The sequence below is a fragment of the Desmodus rotundus genome, chromosome 12, assembly GCF_022682495.2.
Source record: "Desmodus rotundus isolate HL8 chromosome 12, HLdesRot8A.1, whole genome shotgun sequence".
Classification (NCBI taxonomy): Eukaryota; Metazoa; Chordata; class Mammalia; order Chiroptera; family Phyllostomidae; genus Desmodus; species Desmodus rotundus.
Window position 1 is genome coordinate 87,393,893 of NC_071398.1, and position 11,542 is coordinate 87,405,434.

Here is an 11,542-nt window from a genome sequence, read left to right on the forward strand (position 1 = left end):
TAATGGGTATACTGCATCCTGAAAAATAGCCCCTCATCCTTGAAGACTATTGCTTCCAAGCTGGTGCTTGAGCTGTGTTTTCACTATTTTTCCCCAACTTATTATGATCACTGCTGAGCCCTTGAGCCGGACTCAGCTAGATCTGGGCTGGAACAGAAATGCCTTCCTCTGCATTCGCGCAGAGACCATCCACCCCTCCCCATGTCCCAGGCATGCTGGTTCCTGGACGAGGCCCTGGGCAAGCATGTAAGACATCTTCCCCTTGTCTGGGGTGGGTCATGCCATAATACCCCTATCCATCCTGCTCCCTTCTATACAATTCTTTAGTGTATGCCATGCCGTATGGAGGACATCCATGTTGCCTTTTTCAAAAAGATTTTATTTATTTATATTTAGAGAGGGGAAGGGAGAAAGAGAGGGAGAGAAACATCAATGTGTGGGTGCCTTTCGTGTGCCCCCTACTGCGTACCTGGCCCACAACCCAGGCATGCGCCCTAGACTGGGAATCAAACGAGCAACCCTTTGGTTTACAGGCCGGCACTCAATCCACTGAGCCACGCCAACCAGGGCTCCATGTTGTCTTGTTGATGCCCAAGATGTACCTCAGATGTGAGTCCCCTTAATAAACTCTATTAATTGACAAACTGGAGCGGCCAGCCTCTTTCTTCAGTCTGTACTTGTTTTCCAGGTACGGAAGCAGATGTTCAGTCTCAGAGCGCTTCCTGTCATAACCTGGCTTAGGAAGCCAGCTATTTCTGAGTGGTGTGGTATGTTATACAAATGGATTTTGTGGTCGTGGTCATGGGCTCGCTCTTGCCTCTGCTCCACTGTGAAGCAGGCCCCTTGGTCAGATGTTATATTATGTGATGTCCACGCCTGTGGATCAGGCATTCCATAAGCCCCCGGACCATGGCACGTTACGAGGTTTTTGTGAGCAGGAAAGGTAAATCTATACCTGTAGTAGTTATCTATCCCTGTGAGGATAAACTGCTGGCCCTTCCAGAGGGGGAGGGGCTCAATGTACCAAACCTGCCACCAAGCGGTCATTTGGTCTTTTTGATGAATGGTGCCATACTGGGGGGTCAGTGTTGGTCTCTATGGCTGGCAGGTGAGATATTCAGCAGCAGAAGCCAGACTGGCTTTTTAAAAGTGGAAGGCCCCGGACCAATGCCGCCATTGGAAGAATCTACATCAGGCAGAAATGGTCTGGTCTTAATAACCCTACTGTCTTCAGCTGTTGGCTCAGAAGAGCCCAACAGAAGCTGGGCCTGGGGTAAATGATGCGGTGGATCCAAACAATGTGCCCACTGGAAGCTGTCAATCAGCTCTACACTGCGCAGCAGGGTTTTTTGGAGGAAGATCTGAATGGGGCACCCGCGTGACTGCCGCAGGTAGTTTACCCCACTACCCTGGGGGGCGGGGGTAGAGTGCACAGGAAGACAAGCACCAGTAAAGGGATCGGAGGCTTCCTCGTTACCCGGTTGTGTCCAGGTCTCTACTGACCGATGAAATCAAATACAGTTAATACTTGTGCTCTGATTCTTAGAGAAACCCAGAACTCTCCCACTTCCATTCCCACCTGGCCATAGACCTGATCCCCTATAGATCAGTATCTTGCTATTAATGACCAAAACTATATTTGTGACAAAGGGAATAATTTGGTATGACTGATGGAAAAAAGCAATGAGGACATTTTAAAGATGATTTGTGGCTACATTATAGACACCCTGGGCCTGGGTTTGACTTTCATTCTATTTACAAATTGTCATGGAATATTAACTATAGTTTCAGTGAAAAAGAAGCATTATACCATAGGCAAGAAATCATAACTATACCTCACCATGGAAATACAAATAGAAATAATGTCTCTTATTTTTAAAAATATTAAGCATGAAAGAAAATATGCATCTTTTCATTACTTCCTGTTTTTTAATAGGTATCTGGATGAAAATTTCTGTGTTGTTTTTTGTGGAGTTTTGCTTCTGCTGCTAAGAATCATTTCTTTGGGTAAACACATTCTACTCAATCTTGTTGCCCACTTGCAAGAAAAGAATAATTTACCTTTCAGATCCCAAAGGGACTACACTATTATATAAGAAAAAAAAAAACTAAACAAGTCGGGACTGACCCACAGGCAGGAAAGTTTCTGGAATAGTCCAAGGGTGATGCTGACCACAAACAAAATACATCAGGAAACTTCCTTTACCCTTTAAATGAATCTATATGCCTAATGACTCTGAAGCTAAATTAGATGCAATCATCTGTAATAAGTTGGTATAATTACAGCACATCCAATTACATCTATTCAGAAGCCATATTTCTTTCTTTGATCAATTACAGTTAGTAAAGGGAGACTTTAATTAGTGCCAGCCCTCTGAGAATGAAAACTATGAAGATTGATACAGCCTGGAATATTAGTGGTTTCAGAAGTCTCATCTTCCCCAAAATATATTTCCTCCTTGTTTCCTAAAGGAACTGTGTGTCTCTTGAAAACCCCAGAAGTAAATGTATTTTCAAAAGAGACATAAATGTTACCCCAGCATTTACATAATCTTCTCACTTCTGGGATAGTAGCCCAAGGAAATAATTTCAGGGAGGAAAAAAACCTTGTAAATACAGAGATGTTTTAAACGTGTTGATTATGTGACCAGACTCCCCAGTAGTGGTCAGATCACAGGGACAGGTGGGGTCACGTCATTAGTAAGACCTTAACATTCTGCGGTCTTTTTCTCACCTCCTGGTGAATGCTGCTCCCAGAGGTGTCTCCCGTGAGCCCAGAAACAAGTGTCCTGGGGAGCCTCCTCTTTGCTTTGTGTCTCTCCCGAGGCACTGCCATCTCTCATTAAATGTCCCTGTGGCAGGGTAGTGAGAAGCTAGGAAAATTCCTGGACAAGTGGAATGGGGAAGCTGAGACAAGAACTTAAACAAGACCAAACACTTTGGACAACTTACAGCCAGCTAGTGAGTCGCAAGACCTTATCTTCCCCAACTGAGGACGTTTGAGAGCAAATGGTTCACACCTCTTCCCCCTAACCAGGGAATACACAGCTTAAATCACCCCGGTCTGGGACATAGAGGACACAGACCAAATTAAGGCCATTTGTGCCAGCTAAACCCAAGGACAGATGAAGTCGGGGAACAAATAACAAAACCCCCATTAGAGCCAGAGAGACCCAAAATAAAAGTAAAACAGTAAAACAGACAAAGAATAATCCCCAACCCCCTCACCCCCATATGCTCATTTTGGTGCAACACCAGATTAAAAAATGCACCTGGAAAGCTGGTGCATATTCTGCTGAAACCCTCCCCCAAGATTCTTACCCACACAAGAGAGATAAAAACCCTCAGGACAAAGACCTCGTGGCCCTTCCTGGGCACGAACATTTTACTTTCTCCTAAACCCTGAGGGTCCTATCCACAAGATCCTGTCTCCAAGGCCCCTTTTTCTCTGACTCCCCGTGAGCTGCATGCAGCCACGCGTTGGCTCACTTCCTTCCTATAACGTCTCCAGGGAGCCGAAACAGAGCCCTGCCTAGGTTTTATCCTGTTGCTTCTTCTAGCCTAAGTCCTCCCTCGTTTCGCTGTCCCCAGCTTTAATAAAAATACTGTCAAAATCACCCGGACTCATGTTGTGAAATCTTTCCTCTACAAAGTCAAGAACCCACACGGTCAGCTGGCCCGAGGCAGAGCTGCTCCGGGCGGCTTCCTGTCCACTAACCCTACTCACCACGGCCTCTCTTAGGGAACGCCCCCCGCTGCGATATATGTGACTCCTCCGCTGCTAAAGCTGTGCCACTGTTGGGGGCACAGTGGGGAATAGCCCCAAAAGCAATTTTGCTTTAAGACTTCAATAGTTTACTGAGAAATTGAATTCTTAAAAACGATGTTATTTTTTTTACCTACAGCCCTTTGCCTCCCATACACAGAAATGAACCCACGTGGCTGGATTGGGAGTAGATGCTGAGTGACAGCCACCAGCCCGAACTGAAAGTGGTATTTCTTTGTGATCTTGGCGTTTTGTTGCTTTGCTAAAGTCATCATGCTGTACTTCTCTTCCAGGCCCCCCCCAGCCAGGCTTCCGCTGGGCACAGAGCACCGGCTAGCGAGATGGGACCAGACCCATCTGGATTTGAGGTGAAGCTCAAGGTTGAATTGTCGCCACAATTCTATTACCAAAACACTGGAAATAAAGCCCATTCTTAGTAGATTATAAGAAGAAATATTCAGTCAAATACAATGTAAATGTTATAAATATTAAAACATTGCAAGTATAAAAGTCTGTAATCTAAAGTTAAATATTTAAAACATCATTATTTAGGAAGCACATATCATATACCCAAAATTTGTAGTAGTAAGCGTATATGAAAAAACAAGCCTATAAAAACATATACAGTGTATTGTGCTTATATGCTTACATAAAATATTATATTAGAGTCAAGAGAAATCATATATTTTCCCCAAACTGTTGTGTGGAGCAAGAGAAACATGCATAATAACCCACTAACACTTGAAAAGTTCATTAAAGAATTCAGTAAGATCCCAAGGGAAAGGGAGAGCAGACAGCAATTCTGTCGGAGCCAGAAGGTAACTCCAGCGCAGAGAAGGGGCTGGCCAAGGTGGGAGACCACACCAGGTGGGCCCGGGGGCAGCAGGAGCCTCGTCTTGTGGGGGAGCACAACAGGGAAGACGATCGATCTTGGAGAGGGTGCCGAGGGTACATTGATTCCTTTCTGGTTATGCTTTGGGCTGAGCCAGATTTCAGTATTTGTTTCCTCCCAGAGTGTGATGAATGGCCAGGAGCCTTATTCAGAAGCAAAAGCAAACTTTTAAAATAACATTGATTTGTTTCCTGCTTGCTTTAACTCACTTAAACTCTCAGAGCTTCTCAGTGCTTCACTCTTCTCCCTGTAAATTCCCATGTGTTCATTACAGCCGAACAGCATATGGGAAGTATATGCCCTTATATTAACCAATGACGTTAGAGCAACCACAAAGACTCAGCTTAAGTCACACAATGTTTAGATGAGAGCAGGAAGCAAATCCCTAACAGTACACCTGATGAACTGGAAGAGCTCATCTTTGCTCATAGAGTTCCAGAGTTACACGGCTTTCTTAAATCTTCCTGAAATTTTAGGGAGACACCTAAGGCTGATCCAAAGATGTTGAATGGAAAAGTTGGCAAGCTAAAAATAACTATAGTGCTTGAATATTTGTGACTCCATCTTCAAGCTTTATCAGCTTCAGAGTCAACCTTAAGAGCTTAGTATACTTAGTAATGACCCCTCAAACCTTGTCCAAAGAATAGAGTCAAAATTGATGGCGTTTCCTGTGTATAGGCCATTGGTCACCGCAATTAAGAAATGTTTTATGTGAATATTTGAGGGGTCAAAGAGAAAAGAAAAAGATCTTAGACAATATTGGTCCACTGATATATGTCCTGTGGTGCTCTGTGATGGGAATATCTTCTAATCTTCTCACAGAGAACATATTTTTCTTTACTTGGGAGTTCATATATAATTTATATAACACATACTTTCTTAGGGTGTTGAATTATACTTCCCTGAAGACAGGTACTATACTTCCTTGAAGACAAGTACTTTGTTTTACTTTGTTTATCCATAACACACAGCGGCTTTAGCTCTTTACATATGGAGTGTATGTCTGGGGGGGGGGAAAGAGAGGGAGGCCGACAGGTGGAGGAAGTGGACAAGGGAAGGAGCCGATGTAGCAGACATGAAAATTGATGTGGCAGGGGAAGATTTTGCCACAAGTTCTTAATTTGTGTTATGCTCAAGAAGCTTTGGAAGGCTTCTGCTCTAGAGTAGGCTATCCCCCAAATGTCTGTTGGGTTGAATATTTACTCCAGAAGTCCAGTTTACAAATGAGCATCAGATTCCACAGGTCAGGTTCCTTGGTAAGCCATAGCCTGGGTGTCTATAGGTAGTGCTGCCTCTCCTTACCCGGGATTACACCCTCATCATTCTAATAGCCACCATCATGAGAGTAATAACCAATGAACGCCTAAAGATGCACCAGAAGAACCGAATACCAAAGTCAGACTTGCAGATGCCACAGCAGCTGGTTGTCCCGCTCAGCTAGGCCATATCCCAGAGTGCCCCACTGCTGAGTCGTGGCACTCCTGTGGTGAGCCAGTCTCAGTGAGCGCCAGCAATGCGTTTTCTACACAAATGCCTCAGGGGAACCACCCACGGGAAAATACCCAGTTCCTTTCCGGGGCCCAGATTCCTGCTCTTTTAGCAGATCTGATGTAGATTTGATGTTGGAGGGTAGCTCTGGCTCTTCCAGACATCTAAGGACCACTCACCACAAACCACATGGTGAAACTTTCCTGCTACTTCCTCAATCCTGGCCTAGGTATAGAAGGAGCCCAATTTTCAACCTCAGCTTTAAACTCTAAGACCATCCTTTCCTTTCCCCCAGGTTCATCTCATCACCTGTCATCAACGTGGGTGCTAACAGAGCTGCCACACGTGGTAGTGGGAGGGATATGTGTTTGGGGAGCAGGAAAAGGCATTTCCTTCCTCCTATAAACTCACTGTCATCCTTAACCCAAAGTCCCCCCATAGAAACCCACTCTGGCAACAGCTATGGGGAAGAGATGGAACCTCTTCTACATTTCAAATATATCAGAGACCAGATAGGTAGATCCTTGAGTTTCTGGAAAAACATGACTGAGCTCTTTCCTCAAATTAAAAGGCCACTGAAGTAACACCTAAATTATATAGCAGTTTCTTCTTTGCAACGGTGTTGTCTGAACTCTTTATCTCATGCAAGTAAAGGTGTATCCACTGTGACTCAATAAACCTTACATAGCTTTTGACTAATGAATATTTCTGAACACCAGTTAGAAGAGGTTTCTGACCTAGGAAGTATGCTGACTGCTTGAGATTCAAACGTATTATCACATCATCACAATGTTAGGACACAGAATGGACGGTAGAATATGTTCTGGCTCTCCAGGCATAATAAACCCACTACCAGGCATTTTAATTGGCCAGAGATGATCTGTTATGTTATGTGGATCTAGTCAAAAGGTAACCAAGGTTACCATTTCCTGAACCAGAATATGTATATTATGACTAAAATACTGACCTTTAAACAATGTTCATTAAATTGAATCGAAATAAGGACTCTCTGAAAAAAAATCACTATTTCTTTTAATTTGGGGATTTGCCTATGGATAACCTTGGTTGAAAATTGTCCCAATGGATATTTAGCATTAAAAAAAAAAACCAGGTACTTAGATTGAACTTGGGAAGCATTATTCATGGTGGAACAGAAAGTGTCCTAGTCTTGGTTCTACTCCTAATCCTGCTGATACCTAAAGATCATACCGCTGTGTGATGATTTTACCTACCCTTCTGAGCTGGGGACTCGAACCAAGGTCCTTTTGCCCAGAGCTGTTCTCACCAATAGAACAAGACTGAGTTTGGTAAAGCAGAGCAGAACTATTTATCCTTTGATTAAGGATTGGAGAAGTGGGAGCTCACGCTCTAGCGGCAGCTTTTTCCTGATGGGGAGGAGCCCTCTGTATTTATAGCTTGTGGTGTGGAGTGATCAAACTCTTTTAGGCACGCATAGCTGTTCTTCTGTTGCACTTACCCCTTTTGCACATGATGGCCCGTTGCCATCTTGGTCTTTGCAGTTGGCACCTTGTATTTTGGGAGTCCGGAATTCTTTTCAGTTCCTGCAAGCAAGCCTAGCTTGTGACATAGTTCATGTACTGAGAGATGTTAGGGTCTTTTGGATGATAGCCTGGTGACAATGCCAAGCAAGGTGAGCCTCACTTTCCCCGTATTGCAAATACATGGCTGCAACTGAATAACCCCTTTAAGATAAAAATTTCTGACACCATCGTGCCTTCAAGGTCAAGTGCCTTCTTTTGGAATCTCCTGACCCATTAAGATCTCTCTATTACAATGAGAAATAGAAATGGAAATGGAAAAGGACTAAGGACAGACCAATTCAGCCATTCAGAGATGAAAAGTAACACAGACTCATATCACCAGTGGGAGGAATGAGAGCTCCATTTATCCTGATGTGAGAAGAATTCAGTTACTTTCATTTTCAACCTCATTGCAGGCCACTGAGCTCCATTCAAGGCTGTGAGAGGAAAACGCAGGGCACGCTGGTCATTAATATTGGGAACAAGAGGTGTCACGACACTCGCTCTATTGTGAGTGGCATTCCATTCATCAGAGATTGTAAACATGTTTGGCACGTCTTGGTTGTCACTTTCCTACAGGAGATCTTTAGAAAGCACGCTGGCATGCTTCCAGGTGGAATACTTGTCCCTCTAATTTCCCATACAGTAGCTGTTTACCCGTCTCCACGGCAATTCTCACCACGTCTCAGAAGTAGATTAGAAATCTAGAGCCAAGGAAGACTGATCACCTGTGTGTCAGGGAGTAAATATGAGCGAGCACAAAACAGATGAGAGACATTAACGTGTGCTAAATACTAGTGGGGTGACAAGTTAGCTATTCATTACTAAAATAGAATTTCTCCCAGGGTGTACATACTACAGCTTCATGTTGTTTAACCTCTATGGTGAGTCATTTGCTTGGCTTACAGCAGTTTTGTGAAAGTTGCTTGAATTCTGAAATCTTGTATTTCCAGCAGAGACCAGCATCATCAACTCCACGGAAGTGAGTTAACATCTTTGGAGAAAATGCATTTTGACTGACATTTTCCCAGTGTTTTAACTTATATTCTAGATTCAAATTATATTCCAAAAATATTGAGGAAGCTCACAAAAACACATATAATAAAAAAAAAATTATAACCAAGACCCAAATTCACATAGAAAGAATTTTCATAACAAGCTTCAAAAATATACAATCTTACTCCTTTGACTAGATGTAGAAATCTCTGAATCGCTGCCTGAAGGAATTAAACACATTGGGATGTGTTGAATTTGTCTGCTTCCTTCTGTATCTAGAGGAAGGTAGTAAGTTTTATTGGGCACTTATTATATTTTAAGCACTGTTAGGGACTTCATAAATATTGACATTTAATTATTCCAACAATCCAAGAAATTGGATCTCATTGCTCTTCTTTTACAAGGAAAAAAAACAAAACAAAACTGTGTCTCTTAGTTACACCAAATAATTTACTCAAGATAATACACGGAATAAACGAGAGAACTGATATTCATTCCATCCCACGTGTCCTCGATGACAAAATGTATGGTTCTTTCCCTACTGCCTGTGTGCCAAATGAGATACAGAGTTACGGCATTGGTTGAGATAAGAACCAACTTGATGTAGGCTGACTACTCCTGGGCTAGTAAGAATTGTACTTCGCAGTTTTTATTCTTCATGAATTATGCATGTGTTGTTTATAGATTTATCTGAAATTTACACTTTTAAGTATCACAATTTGTAAGAAGAGACAGTGAATGAAGCATTAATGAGTTTTTTTTTTTGAGGTCTGGTCCTTCCCTCATTCTATTAAGATACCAATTTTCCTGGTTTTGGTCACTGGCCCCGCCATGAGGACATTCGTTCCCCAACTGTCAGTTGTTGATAACATGTGTCCTTTACCAGGAATCCATGTAGACTAGCTGCGTGCGTGTGGAGGTTCATTTCAGTTGGCGGAACAAGGAGAAACCTTGAAATCAAGTAATTGAAACATGTTTGCCACAACCATCTCTTTCCCTCTAGAGAGGGTCGATTTCTTAAGACACTGATAAATCTGTTGAAATCTGGTTGAAAAACTAGCCAGAAAAATACACACCAGACTTTCCAGAGCTGCTTAACTTACTGAACTCACACACACAACACTAAACAAGTCAAATTTTCTGTATACCATGACCAGGTCATGGAAGCCCTGACAAAATAATCCAGCCTTTGCGATGTGTCCTTAGCATCCAGAGGACCATCCCATTCATGCTGAGTCGATTCCTGTTCCCTTGACCCAAAGTGGAGGTGCCAGGGAATAACAGCTGTAGTTCCCTTTTGGCTCCAGTCTGGGATCATTATTGTGCCTGGGAAGCTGCAGATACCAGACTTAGGGTCCAATGTCCACATAGTAGCTCCAAAATATAACGACTACAGAGCTGGGCCATCTGTTTAAGTCTCAGCTAAGTGTCCCACTGAGAAGACATTTATAACCAAATGTCCAAAATGAATCATGAGATAATATTTACTACAGCCTTGGATAAAAAGGCACAGAGAGGGATTTCATGGTAGGTCAGCAGCAAATCTATTTATATCCACCTCCTTCCTTTTAAAAGGCCTTTATTTAAACCACAGTATGCTTATTCCCCCCAGCCCTGACTCCCAGTCCCCTGAAGTTTTTCTCTCTTCCAACTACCCTGATTTAATTCAATATGGTTCTGCCTCTTTCTCTGCTTCTCTTATCTTATTTCCCATTTTTTCTTTTTATGGTTCCCTCCCCTTCTTAGTAGAATTGTGCGTGGACTTTCTAAGGTTTCATTTTAGCAGAGGCCCAGTCAAGAGACAAAAAAAAAAAAAAAACAAGAGCAAAGAAAACTTAATACAAATTTGTATCTGGGAATACAGTTGATAACTGAGAAAATGAAAGGGTGCTTTTGCACCCTGACTCCGTCGGTCCCCTCAGCCTGTGTTCAGTGTCCCAGTCACGTGCTTTGCCAATGATGACGCCATGAGTCTGACTTCCGGCGTAAGGGTTGAATGGACTGTAGCACTTCCCATTGCTGCAATGGGTTATCTAGTTTACGAAAGATTTTATGTTGAAGGTCATTGCAACCAATCTGTGGTTAACCTTCACATTCAGAAAGACAACCCCAAGATCACGCATGCTTTTGACATGGAGGATTTGGGAGATACAGCTGTGTACTGCAATTGTTGGAGGTCTAAAAAGTTCCCACTCCGTGATGGAACTCACACCGAACACAACAAAGAGTCTGGGGACAACGTGGGACCTCTGATCATTGAGAGAACAGAAACTGAAGAAGGAAACAGTTTTGATGCTGCAAACCAACTTGTCTGGATGATTGAATCACAATGACTACCACTTCTGCCTAATTCACCTTCTCTGGGTTCTAGGTGTGGTATATTGCAAACTCCAGCTCTCATATTGACGGTCTTTGCCTTACTTTGAACGATCCTGGTGCACATGTGTTTAAACAAATAAACAAACCCAAAAAAAACAAAAACAAAGTGGGGGTGGGGAGTGAAACTAACCTCATAGCCTGTGGGTTATTTTGTTTCTGTAAGATTTCTTTACATTCAGTATAATTATATTGGGATGCAGTTGTACGTGGAAGTTAACAAATTATTCTCAAAGTCACGTTAAAAAGGAAAAGGAAAGTGTAAAAAGAGAGAACTTTACAATATCATAGAGCTAGCACCCACAGGAGTCACTACCACCCCCAGCACTGACACAGAAAAGGATGATGGCGAAATTCCTAAAACTTAGAAACCAAAAAAGGATCTTCATGTAGCTCGCTCAAACCCTGACCTCTGAGTAGGAGGTGCTGCTTGGCAGGTGAAGTTTCTGAGGGGAAGCATGAGTGAGCTACTTTTGCAGGTCT

The 11,542-nt window shown here is 42.9% G+C and overlaps 1 pseudogene; it reads left to right on the top strand.

Moving 5' to 3' along the window:
* Positions 1 to 10,650: 10,650 nt before the first annotated feature.
* Positions 10,651 to 11,016, top strand: LOC112319687 (CDGSH iron-sulfur domain-containing protein 1 pseudogene; annotated as a pseudogene).
* Positions 11,017 to 11,542: the final 526 nt, after the last annotated feature.